The following is a 10,054-nucleotide window of genomic DNA, read 5'->3' as shown; positions in this document are numbered from 1 at the left end:
CTTAGCCGGTTGAGCTATAGGCGCTGAGCCTAATTTTTTTTTTTTTTTTAAACTTAACCATTATCAGTTGAGATGAAGATTTCTCTTATTTATTTATTTTTGAGACACAGTTTTACTCTGGATAGGGTGCTGTGGCATCATAACTCACAGCAGCAACCTAGAGTTCTTGGGCTCAAGCCATCCTCTTGTCTTAGTTTTTCATTTTAGTAAAGATGGGGGGAGGGGCTTTTGCTTAGGATGGTCTGAAACTTCATGAGCTCTGGGAATCTGCCCGCCTCAGCCTCCAGAGTGCTAGATTATATGAGTAAGCCGCAGCGACTGGCTGATTTCTCTCTTTTTTTTGCAGTTTTTGGCCAGAGCTGGGCTTGAACCCACCAACTCTGGCATATGGGGCTGGCGCTCTACCCTTTTGAGCCACAGGCACTGCCCCTGATTTCTCTTTTTAATAGCCCGTGTGGTAGTTAAGAGCAAAATTCACAGCCTCTGCTACTTTTATAGCTGTGTGACCTTTCACAAGTTACTGTCTCCGTGCCTTGATTTTCTCATATCATAAAGACAATGTTAGTTTTTGAGGATTAGCTAGATTAATATGTTTAAAGATTTGGAAGTTTGGTCGTCACAATAATAGTTGTTGGTTTCACTCTATTTCCTGTTCTCCTATTTTAGTTATTTGTAATTTGGTTAAATCAGTTTTCATTATTTGTCCTATTGTAACTACTTAAGGGACTATCTGTTCTTGAGCCATTAGTGTACTTGGATCACCTTTCCTTTTCTGCATAATCTTTTGCTGCCCTGAGGGTATTAATTGTCTGGATTTTTGGTCTGCTCAGTTTCTTAGATTTTTTTTTTTTTTTTTTTTTGCAGTTTTTGTCTGGGGTCAGGTTTGAACCCGCCACCTCCGGTATATGGGGCCAGCGCCCTACTCTTTTGAACCACAGGCGCCACCCCTTTTGGATTTTTTTTATCAGTTTATCCTCAAACTTCCACGACCTGTATGTTCTCTTCTTAGTAGGTTCAGGCACTTCAGTTCTTTCAGTTTTATCTTTTTAAAGAATTCTAGTGCTTTTGACCTACTCAGATCCAGATGGGCTAACCTTTTGGTCTGGTGCACAGTTCTCATCCTGGGAATTTTTGCAGTTTTTGGCTGGGACCGGGCTTGAACCTGTCACCTCCGGTATATGGGGCCAGTGCCTTATTCCTTTGAGCCACGGGTGCCACCCCCCCTACCCCCCACCCCGGGATTTTTCACTCCTTCTTTCTTGGAGCCCCTGTTTTCTGGACCCCATTTTTTTTAACTTCCTAAGAGTGCAGGGGAGATAAAATTTGAACTTTTTTCATTCTGAAACTATCTGTATCTTATCTTACTCTGATACTTAGTTACTACCCCAGTTTCGGTAGTAATTATTACTTTTTTGAGACAGAGTCTCAGTGCCATGGAGTCACAGCTCACAAACTCTGGGGCTTAAGGGATTCTCTTGCCTCAGCCTCCCAAGTAGCCAGAACTACACAGCGCCCAGCTATTTTTTTTATTGTAGTTGTCATTGTTGTTTGGCAGGCCTAGGCTGGATTCAAACCCACCAGCTCTGGTGTGTGTGGCTGGTACCCTAAGCGCTGAGCTACAGGCGCTGAGCCTGGGTAAATTTTAAGGTTGGAAATATTTTTATCAGAATTTTGAAGGTATTGATCCTTTTTTGCTTATCAGTGATAAGTTGAAATGTGATGCCATTCTGATTCTTTGTTCTTTGAATGAATCCTTTTGTCATCCCTCTCCGAAAGCTTTCAGTAACTTTGCTGTGTCTCCAGTATCCTGAAATTTGATGGTGTGAATTTCAGCATGTATTTTCATATGTTGTGCTCAGGTTTGGTGAGCCTTTCAGTCTGGAAGCTCTGTCTTCTTGGGAAATTTTTTGAATTAATTCTTTGATTTTATCTTTATTTTCTCTGTTCTCTTTTCTTTGAGCTCCTATTTTTAAGTTATCTGGTCTGGGTCCCTAATTATCTTTTCACTTTTGATGAAATGTTTGCTCTGTTTTTTGGGAGATCTCAGCGTTGTTTTCTTCAATTTACTTTCTCTTATTTGTTTGCTTAAAGTCTTTTTCTCTCATATTAATGCTTTACCTTCAGTATGTGGTGGAATATAAAGGAATCATATTTCTATTTAAGAGGACACAGACGAGGATTGGAAGCCATGGGTCTGACTGCCACTGTAGGATTTATTATTTGAAGGCTGAACAGTCCCACCCATTTCCTCCAGGGTGGGACAGTTGTTAAAGCTATGCAGTTTGTAAGGTATCCATATAAGAAAAAAAAAATGTTTTTTTTTTTTTTGAGACAGAGTTTCAGTATGTTGCCCTCGGTAGAGTACCATGGCATCACAGCTCACAGCAACCTCCAACTCTTGGGCTTAATCGATTGTCTTGCTTCAGCCTCCCAAGTAGCAGGAACTATAGGCGCCTGTGACAATGCCCGGTTATTTTTTTGTTGCAGTTGTCATTGCTGTTTAGCTGGCCCGGATGGGGTTTGAACCTGCCAGCCTGGGTGTATGTGGCCAGTGCCTTACCCACTGAACTATGGGTGCCACCCTAAGAAAAACTTTTGCATCCCTTTAATATTGTGAAATTTAAAAGAAAACAGTAGGCTCAGCACCTGTAGCTCAAGTGGCTAAGGCGCCAGCCACATACACCAGAGCTTCGAATCCGGCCGGGTCCTGCCAAACAGCAATGACAACTACAACCAAAAAATAACTGAGAGTTGTGGTGGGCACCTGTAGCCCTTTGGGAGGCTGAGACAAGAGAATCGCTTAAGCCCAGAAGTTGGAGGTTGCTGTGAGCTGTGACACCATGGCACTCTACCCAGGGCAACAGCTTGAGGCTCTGTCTCAAAAAAGAAAAAAAGAAAGGACTTGAACTTCTACTCTCCATCCAAAAGACTGGAGTTCTGAGGCCTGACTATTGGGTTTAGGCAAATGCATAACCTGCTTTGTTTTTGTCTCTATCTTTACCCTCACTTGTAGGGTACCTGGTACTTTTTATTCCTGAACCTTTCAGGGATCCTCATTGTAAATTTGGTTGCTTCTCTACTTTCTCACTGCTGGCTGAGAAGGATTCAGCATTCTCAAGTCGGCTAAATGATTTGGTCATTTGTTTATACAGTACCCCTGGTGTTGCTTCATTTGTTCACTTTTTTCTTGTGCCTTGTGAATTTAAGTCTTTTCTTGCTCCTCACCTCTGTATTTTGAGAGGGTTTGGGGGAGGAAGCTGAGGTCAATGCATGCATCCAGCATTCAGTCTTGTTTGTGTGTGTGTGTGTGTGTCCCCTCATACTGATAAAAACAAAACTTTGATTTTAATTGGAAACTGAAAGGAAATACTGAATTTACATCTAAAAGTTTTTATTTTGCCTTTTCATTTTTTTTTTTTATTATTTTTTTTGAAGATTTTGGCCAGGGCTGGGTTTGAACCCGTCACCTCTGGCATATGAGGCTGGCACCCTACTCCCTTGAGCCAGAGGTGCTGCCCCAGCCTTTTCATTTTTATGATTTATGTGTTTTGATGTAAAATTTGGTGTGCCAGTTAAATAGCTGATCAAGTTACAAAGATGTTATATACAAATAACTTTCCTTTGCCCTGATGGGATCAGAGCTCTATTCTCTTCTTTGTGCTTTCACTTTAATTCTTAAAATTTTCTACAATGAATATGGTATTATTATATAAGTAGGAAAATATAATATTTAAGTAGAGAAAAAAATTTCTAGTTAACCAAATAATTGAATAAAAATTGGCTTTAGGGATCAGTGTGCTCCTTTGTTACTTAATCCTAAAACGGTCTAGAGCTGTGCTAGTCCTTCATCTCCTCTAGGTAATCTGTAGTTAGAAACACTAACTTTGGGGTGTGTACATGTGTATTTTGCAGACTTCATTCTGACTTAGGCCCCAACTTTTTATTTTGAAGATTTTCGATCATAGAAAACTTGAAAGATTAACATTGTGACTATACTCTTTATTTTGATCAATTATTACTATTTTGCCGCATTTGCTTTCTCATATCTTTAGGTACCTTTGTTGAAGTATAATTTATAAACAATAAGTTAACCCATCTAAAAATGTACAATTCAATGACTTCTAGTAAGTTTATAAAGGTCTGCATCCAGGTTTAGACCACTTTCTGCCTGGATGTCACACCTGTAATCCATCACTTTGAGAGACAGAGGTGGGAAGATTGCTTGAGGCCCGGAGTTCAAGACCTGCCTGAGTAATTTAGCAAGCTCCTACCTCTAAAAAACAAAAAATTGAAATATTAGCTGGATGTGGTAATGTGTGCCCATACTCCAGCTACCTGGGAGAGTAAGGTGGGAGGATGGCTTAAGCCTAGGAAATTGAGGTTACAGAGAGCTATGATGATAGTGCCATCATATTACCACCTGGGTGATAGAGCAAGTCCCCATCTCAATTTAAAAAAAAATGCTTTTTTTTTTTTCATCATTCTAGTAGGATTTCTTCCCGTTTACAGTTACCTCATTTCTACTTACAGCCTCAGGCAACCACTAATCTTTTTCTGTCTCTAAGGATTTACCTTTTCTCCACGTATTATATAAATGGAACTGTATAATAACGTAGTCTTTTATCTGGCTTCTTTCAGTTAGCACAATGTTTCTGAGGTTCTTCTGTGTTTCAGCATATATCACTATTTTGTTTATTTTTATGGCTGAGAAATATTCCATTGTATGGCTTTACATGCATATCACATTTAGTTTATTTAGTAATTGATGGTCATTTGAGTTGTTTTAATTTATTGGCTATTAACAAATAAAGCTGTTGTGAACATTTCACTTGTAAGACTCTGTCTTAAAATTTCATTTGGTTAGAAATGGAGCAAAGAAATTGCTAATTTGTATAGTAAAATTATGTTTAACTTTTAATGAATCTGCCTGTTTTTCACAATAACTACTCTTCTGCATTCCTGCCAACATTATCTGAGAGTTCTCTTTATGGGTTTTATACACTTTTTTTCCTGAGCCATTTGAGATAAACTGTAGGCATTATGACATTTCTTCCCTAAGCCCATCAACAGATATATCTTCAGACAACAATGGCATCATCCTCCAAAACTGCAATATCTTTGTCACCCTCATGGAATTTAACATGGAAACAAAAGTATTATCTAAAATATAGCCCATATCTAAATATCTCATTTGTCCCCAAAGTGCCTTTTATAACTTTTTCCTTTTTTTCCCCCAGGGAACTCATGTTACATTTGGTTATCATGTACTTTATAGTTTTCTTTGATCTAGAACAAATCTCTCACCTTTTTTGGTTATTTTATGACATTAACTTTTTTTCTTTCTGGAGACAGAGTCTCACTATTGCACCCAGCTACTTGAGAGGGACTATAGGTACCTCCTCCACACACACAACACCCATCTAGTATTTTCTATTTAGTCAAGGGAGAAGGGGTTCTTGCTCTTGCTTAGGCTGGTCTTGAACTTTTTTTTTTTTTTTTTTTTTGACCAGGGCTGGGTTTGAACCCGCCACCTCTGGTGCCCTACTCCTTTGAGCCACAGGTGCTGCCTCCCCCCCTCCCCCTTTTTTTTTTGAGACAAAGCCTCAAGCTGTCACCCTGGGTATAGTGCTGTGGCATCACAGCTCACAGCAACCTCCAACTCCTGGGCTCAAGGGATTCTCCTGCCTCCACCTCCCAACTAGCTGGGACTACAGGCACCTGCCACAACGCCCAGCTATTTTTTTTGGTTGCAGCTGTCGTCGTTTGGTGGGCCTGGGCTGGATTTGAACCTACCAGCTCAGGTGTATGTAGCTGGTGCCTTAGCTGCTTGAGCCACAGGCGGTGAGCCTTGAACTATATTTTTTTGTTGAAGTTATTGTTGTTAGCTGGCCCAGGCTGGGTTTGAACCCACCAGCCTTGGTATATGTGGCTGGGGCCATAACCACTGTGGTATGGGTGCCGAGGCAGACATTGACATTTTTAAGAGTCCAGGTGGTTGTCCTATAGATTATTCTATATTGTTTTGTTTTTTGTTTGATATGGAGTCTCCCTCTGTTGCCCAAGGTTGAGTGCCATGGCATCATAGCTCACAACCACCTCAAACTCCTGGGCTAAAGCGATCTTCTTGCCTTGGCTTCCTGAGTAGCTGGGACTATAGGTATCTGCCACAACACCCATCTAGTATTTTGTATTTAGCCAAGAGGGAGTCTTGCTCTTGCTGGTCTTGAACTCCTGAGCTTAAGCAATCTGTCCACCTCAGCCTCCCAGAGGCTAGAATTTACCGGTGTGAGCTACCATGCTTGACATAGTCTATGTTGTCCATTAGTCTGATTGTTTCTTCCTGATTAGACTCAGTCTAAACTTTTTTTTTCCTTTTTTTTAACCTCCCTCTACTTTATTTTTTCCCTTTTAAGAGGCAAGGTCTTGAATTCCTGAGCTCAAGTGTAGCTGAGACTATAGGCATGCGCTCCCGGTGCCCAGCTAGTTTAAACATTTTTTGTTAGAAATAATACGTGGATGGGATGGTGCCTATAGCTCACTGAGTAGGGCACTGGCCACATACACTGAGAGTGGCAGGTTCAAGCCTGGCCTGGGCCAGCTAAACAACAGTGACAACTGCAACCAAAAAATAGCTGGGCGTTGTGGTGGGCGCCTATAGTCCCAGCTACTTGGGAGGCTGAGGCAAGAGAGTCGCTTAAGCCCAAGAGTTGGAGGTTGCTGTGAGCTGTGATGCCATGGCACTCTACAGAAGACAACATACTGAAACTCTGTCTCAAAAAGAAAAAAAACAAAAAAGGAAATAATACATGGATGATGCTGTGTCATCCATGTATTCTGTTGCATCACATCAGGAGGCAAATTAGTTTGTTGTGCTTTTGACTATATCATCATAGTTCACTAAAATTTTAAAGTCTGGGGCTCAAGATATCTGCTCACCTCAGCCTCCTGAGTAGCTGGGACTACAGGCATGTGCCACCATGCCTGGCTAAGTTTTTTTCATTTTTTTGTAGAGTCAAGGCATCGTTATGTTGCCCATGCTAGTCTTGAACTCCTAGTCTCAAGCAGTCCTCCCACTTTGGCACAAAGTGTTAGGATTACAGGCATGAGCCACTGTGCCAGCCAAGATACTAATTTTTAAATGGAACTTATCAAATTAGAGTCATGAAAGGACTTCATGGTGAATAAAGTAAAATTTGGGTCATTTTTTAGTATATCTTAACAATGTGATCCTAAGTGTATTTGCCTTATCATCAGCCCACATAGGACTGAACAGATAGATCTCTTTGACCTTTGTGATGCTTGAAATATATAAACTCCTTCCCTATGTTTATATTATTTGGGGATTTGTACTGCTTTTCTGTCAGAAAAGCCACAGAAAGATTTTTTTACCTCCCTAAGTTTTTAGTATTTTTTTCTTTGTAAACCAGATTGGATAGCTTTTTCATGTGTCTTTGGATGCTTTAATGATTTATATTTTTAGTAGTAATTTGGTAATTTTACAGTATCATATAAAGTAGCTAATTTTAAAAATCCTTTTATTCTGTAATGTATAAGAAATGCCACAGTTGGATGAGTTATCTCATGCCTGATTGCTTGTCATCTGAAGTACAGGTTGCCTAGAACATGAAAACATGAACAGAGTATGTGAGATTGTTTGCAGGTGTAACAGGACTTTTATGGGAAATATTCTTTAAATGTTGTATTATACCTTGTTTGTGCTTAGTGATTAGTTATTATGGAAAATGACAGCAATCTGACATATTTCTCCTGGCAGTTTATTAGTTTTAAAAGAAAAAAGGGTCTGTTCTCTCAGGTTTGTGAATTATCATAAATCTGCTTTTATTATATGCTTTTTCCTAATTCCATGTAATTTAATTCAGTTCTCCAGCTATAAGTATATAGTAGCTGGCTTCTTAAAGGTATCTATTTCAGGCTCAGCACCCATAGCACAGTGGTTACAGTGCCAGCCACATACACCAAGGTTGGCAGGTTTGAACCCGGCCGGGGCAGGCTAAATAACAGTGACAGCCGCAGCAAAAAATAGACAGGCATTGTGGTAAGTGCCTGCAGTCCCAGCTGTTTGGGAGGCTGAGGCAAGAGAATCGCTGAAGCCCAAGAGTTGGAGGTTGCTGTAAGCTATGATGCTACAGCACTGTACTGAGGGCAACATCATGAAACTCTGTCTCAAAAAAAAAAAAGGCTTGGCCCTTACAGCTTAGCAGTTAGGGCACCAGCCACACACACCAGAGCTGGTGGGTTCAAACCCAGCCCAGGCCTGCCAGACAACAGTGACAATTACAACAAAAAAATAGCCAGGTATTGTAGCAGGCACTTGTAGTCCCGGCTACTTTTGTGAGACTGAGGCAAGAGAATTGCATAAGCCCAAGAGTTTGAGGTTGCTATGAGCTGTGACGTCGCGGCACTCTACCTAGGGCAACATAATGAGACTGTCTCAAAAAAAAAAAAAAAAGATATCTATCTCACATATACCAGAAAACAGCCAAGTACATCCACAAAGTACTTGGAGATTGAGTGGCTGTAGAATGAGTGATTTGGGGGTCAGAGTTTAAGTGCTATATGGCATTGTTTGTTAGAGTTGGTAACATGGCATTTGTTCATCATATATTAGAATCTAGCCAATTTACAAAAAAATCTTATTTTTTTCTTAGAGGAGAGAACGAGACTCCTCTAAGAGTCTAAGAGATTTAGAAGAGAGATTTTCTCTTAGATGTGAATCTTAGTGTGCATTTTTGGAGGTGCAGTATGCTGATAGTATAGGCAGCATTCTTTTTTAGGAAATGTAAAACTGAAGACTTTGAAGCTAGTCCCAATAGTACACTATCAGGAAATCTCAAAGGCAGGAAATATTAGACAGGTGTGATACATTTTAATCAAAAGTGTATGCAAAAGATGTGTGTAGTCTTCTTTTGTAAAGCCCATATATTTTTCTCTGTATACAAAAATAAGTGGTAAGTTTGAGGATGGAATATTAGTGAACAATTTTGGGTTTTGGTACCTTTTTCCTTTAAAAAAAATCAAAACAAAAGTTCCTGGTATATTTTAGGAAATAGCTTTCTTTTTATTATTTTTATTTTTAAGAAAATAGCTTTTTTAGGAAGTTGTAGGATGAGATACATGTGATCACTGCTGGCTTACATTACAGTAAGTTCTCTGTTAGGTAAACAAACTTTTGAAAGCCATGCTTAATTATAGATTTACCTAATCATCTCATAACTGCTATTTTAAACCATGTCCAAAAGAAAGTTTCATGAACAACAGTAAAACCACAAACTTTTTTATTTATGAAGACAGCTTTGAATTATATATTTTGTTTGTCATTCTTGGACTTTTTGGGTATCATACTTTTTCATATCTCCTCTGTGCCAGTGTTCTAGAATTTTCAAAAATTTCATTTATTACTGATCTAGTGATTGTTTGCCATTTCATGAAGTATCCATTACAGTTAAATTCAGTGGGTAACAAGAATGGGAATGAATTCTAGATATGCATCTGAGAAGGAAAATTTGAGTTCTTGGAAGCAGAGTTATTGTGAAGGAGATGACTCAGCACTACTTTAAGCCCAGTGCAGTGGTGCAACACCTGTAGTCCTGGTTTCACAGAGGCTGAGATGGGAGGATTCTTTGAGCCTGAAAGTTCTAGACCAGCCTTGGCAACATAGCAAGATTCCACCTCAAAAAAGACACATTTAATAATCTTATTCTGCCTTCAAATTCATATTTTTTCTATTTATTATGAATCTTTTCAATTATATAGTAAAATAGAAAGAATAATACAATATATAGCCATTATACTATTTTTAAATGTTGTAATAAGTTACTACAGGCTATGTGGCTTAAAAACACACAAATTTATTATCTTAACAGTTCTTCAGGGCAGAAGTTTGAAATGGGTTTCACAGGGATAAAATCATAAGAGTCATCAGGGATCTGTTTATTCTGGAGAATCTGTTTCTTTGGTTTTTCCTGTTTCCAGGGGCCTGGCTGGGTCCTCACACTGCCCATCTATCTGATTCCCTCTTCAGATTCCCTCTTCC

The 10,054-nt window shown here is 39.4% G+C and overlaps 1 protein-coding gene across 2 annotated transcripts in view; it reads left to right on the top strand.

The window, feature by feature from the left end:
* The window catches only part of CUNH6orf106 (chromosome unknown C6orf106 homolog), a 110,939-nt gene that overhangs the window by 22,840 nt on the left and 78,045 nt on the right, over positions 1-10,054 (top strand). The window lies entirely within an intron of this gene.

This window comes from Otolemur garnettii, unplaced genomic scaffold (genome assembly GCF_000181295.1).
Source record: "Otolemur garnettii isolate 467f Iridium unplaced genomic scaffold, OtoGar3 scaffold00031, whole genome shotgun sequence".
NCBI lineage: Eukaryota > Metazoa > Chordata > Mammalia > Primates > Galagidae > Otolemur > Otolemur garnettii.
The sequence above is the reverse complement of the archived record's forward strand: the minus strand, read 5'-3'. Positions and strand labels throughout refer to the sequence as shown.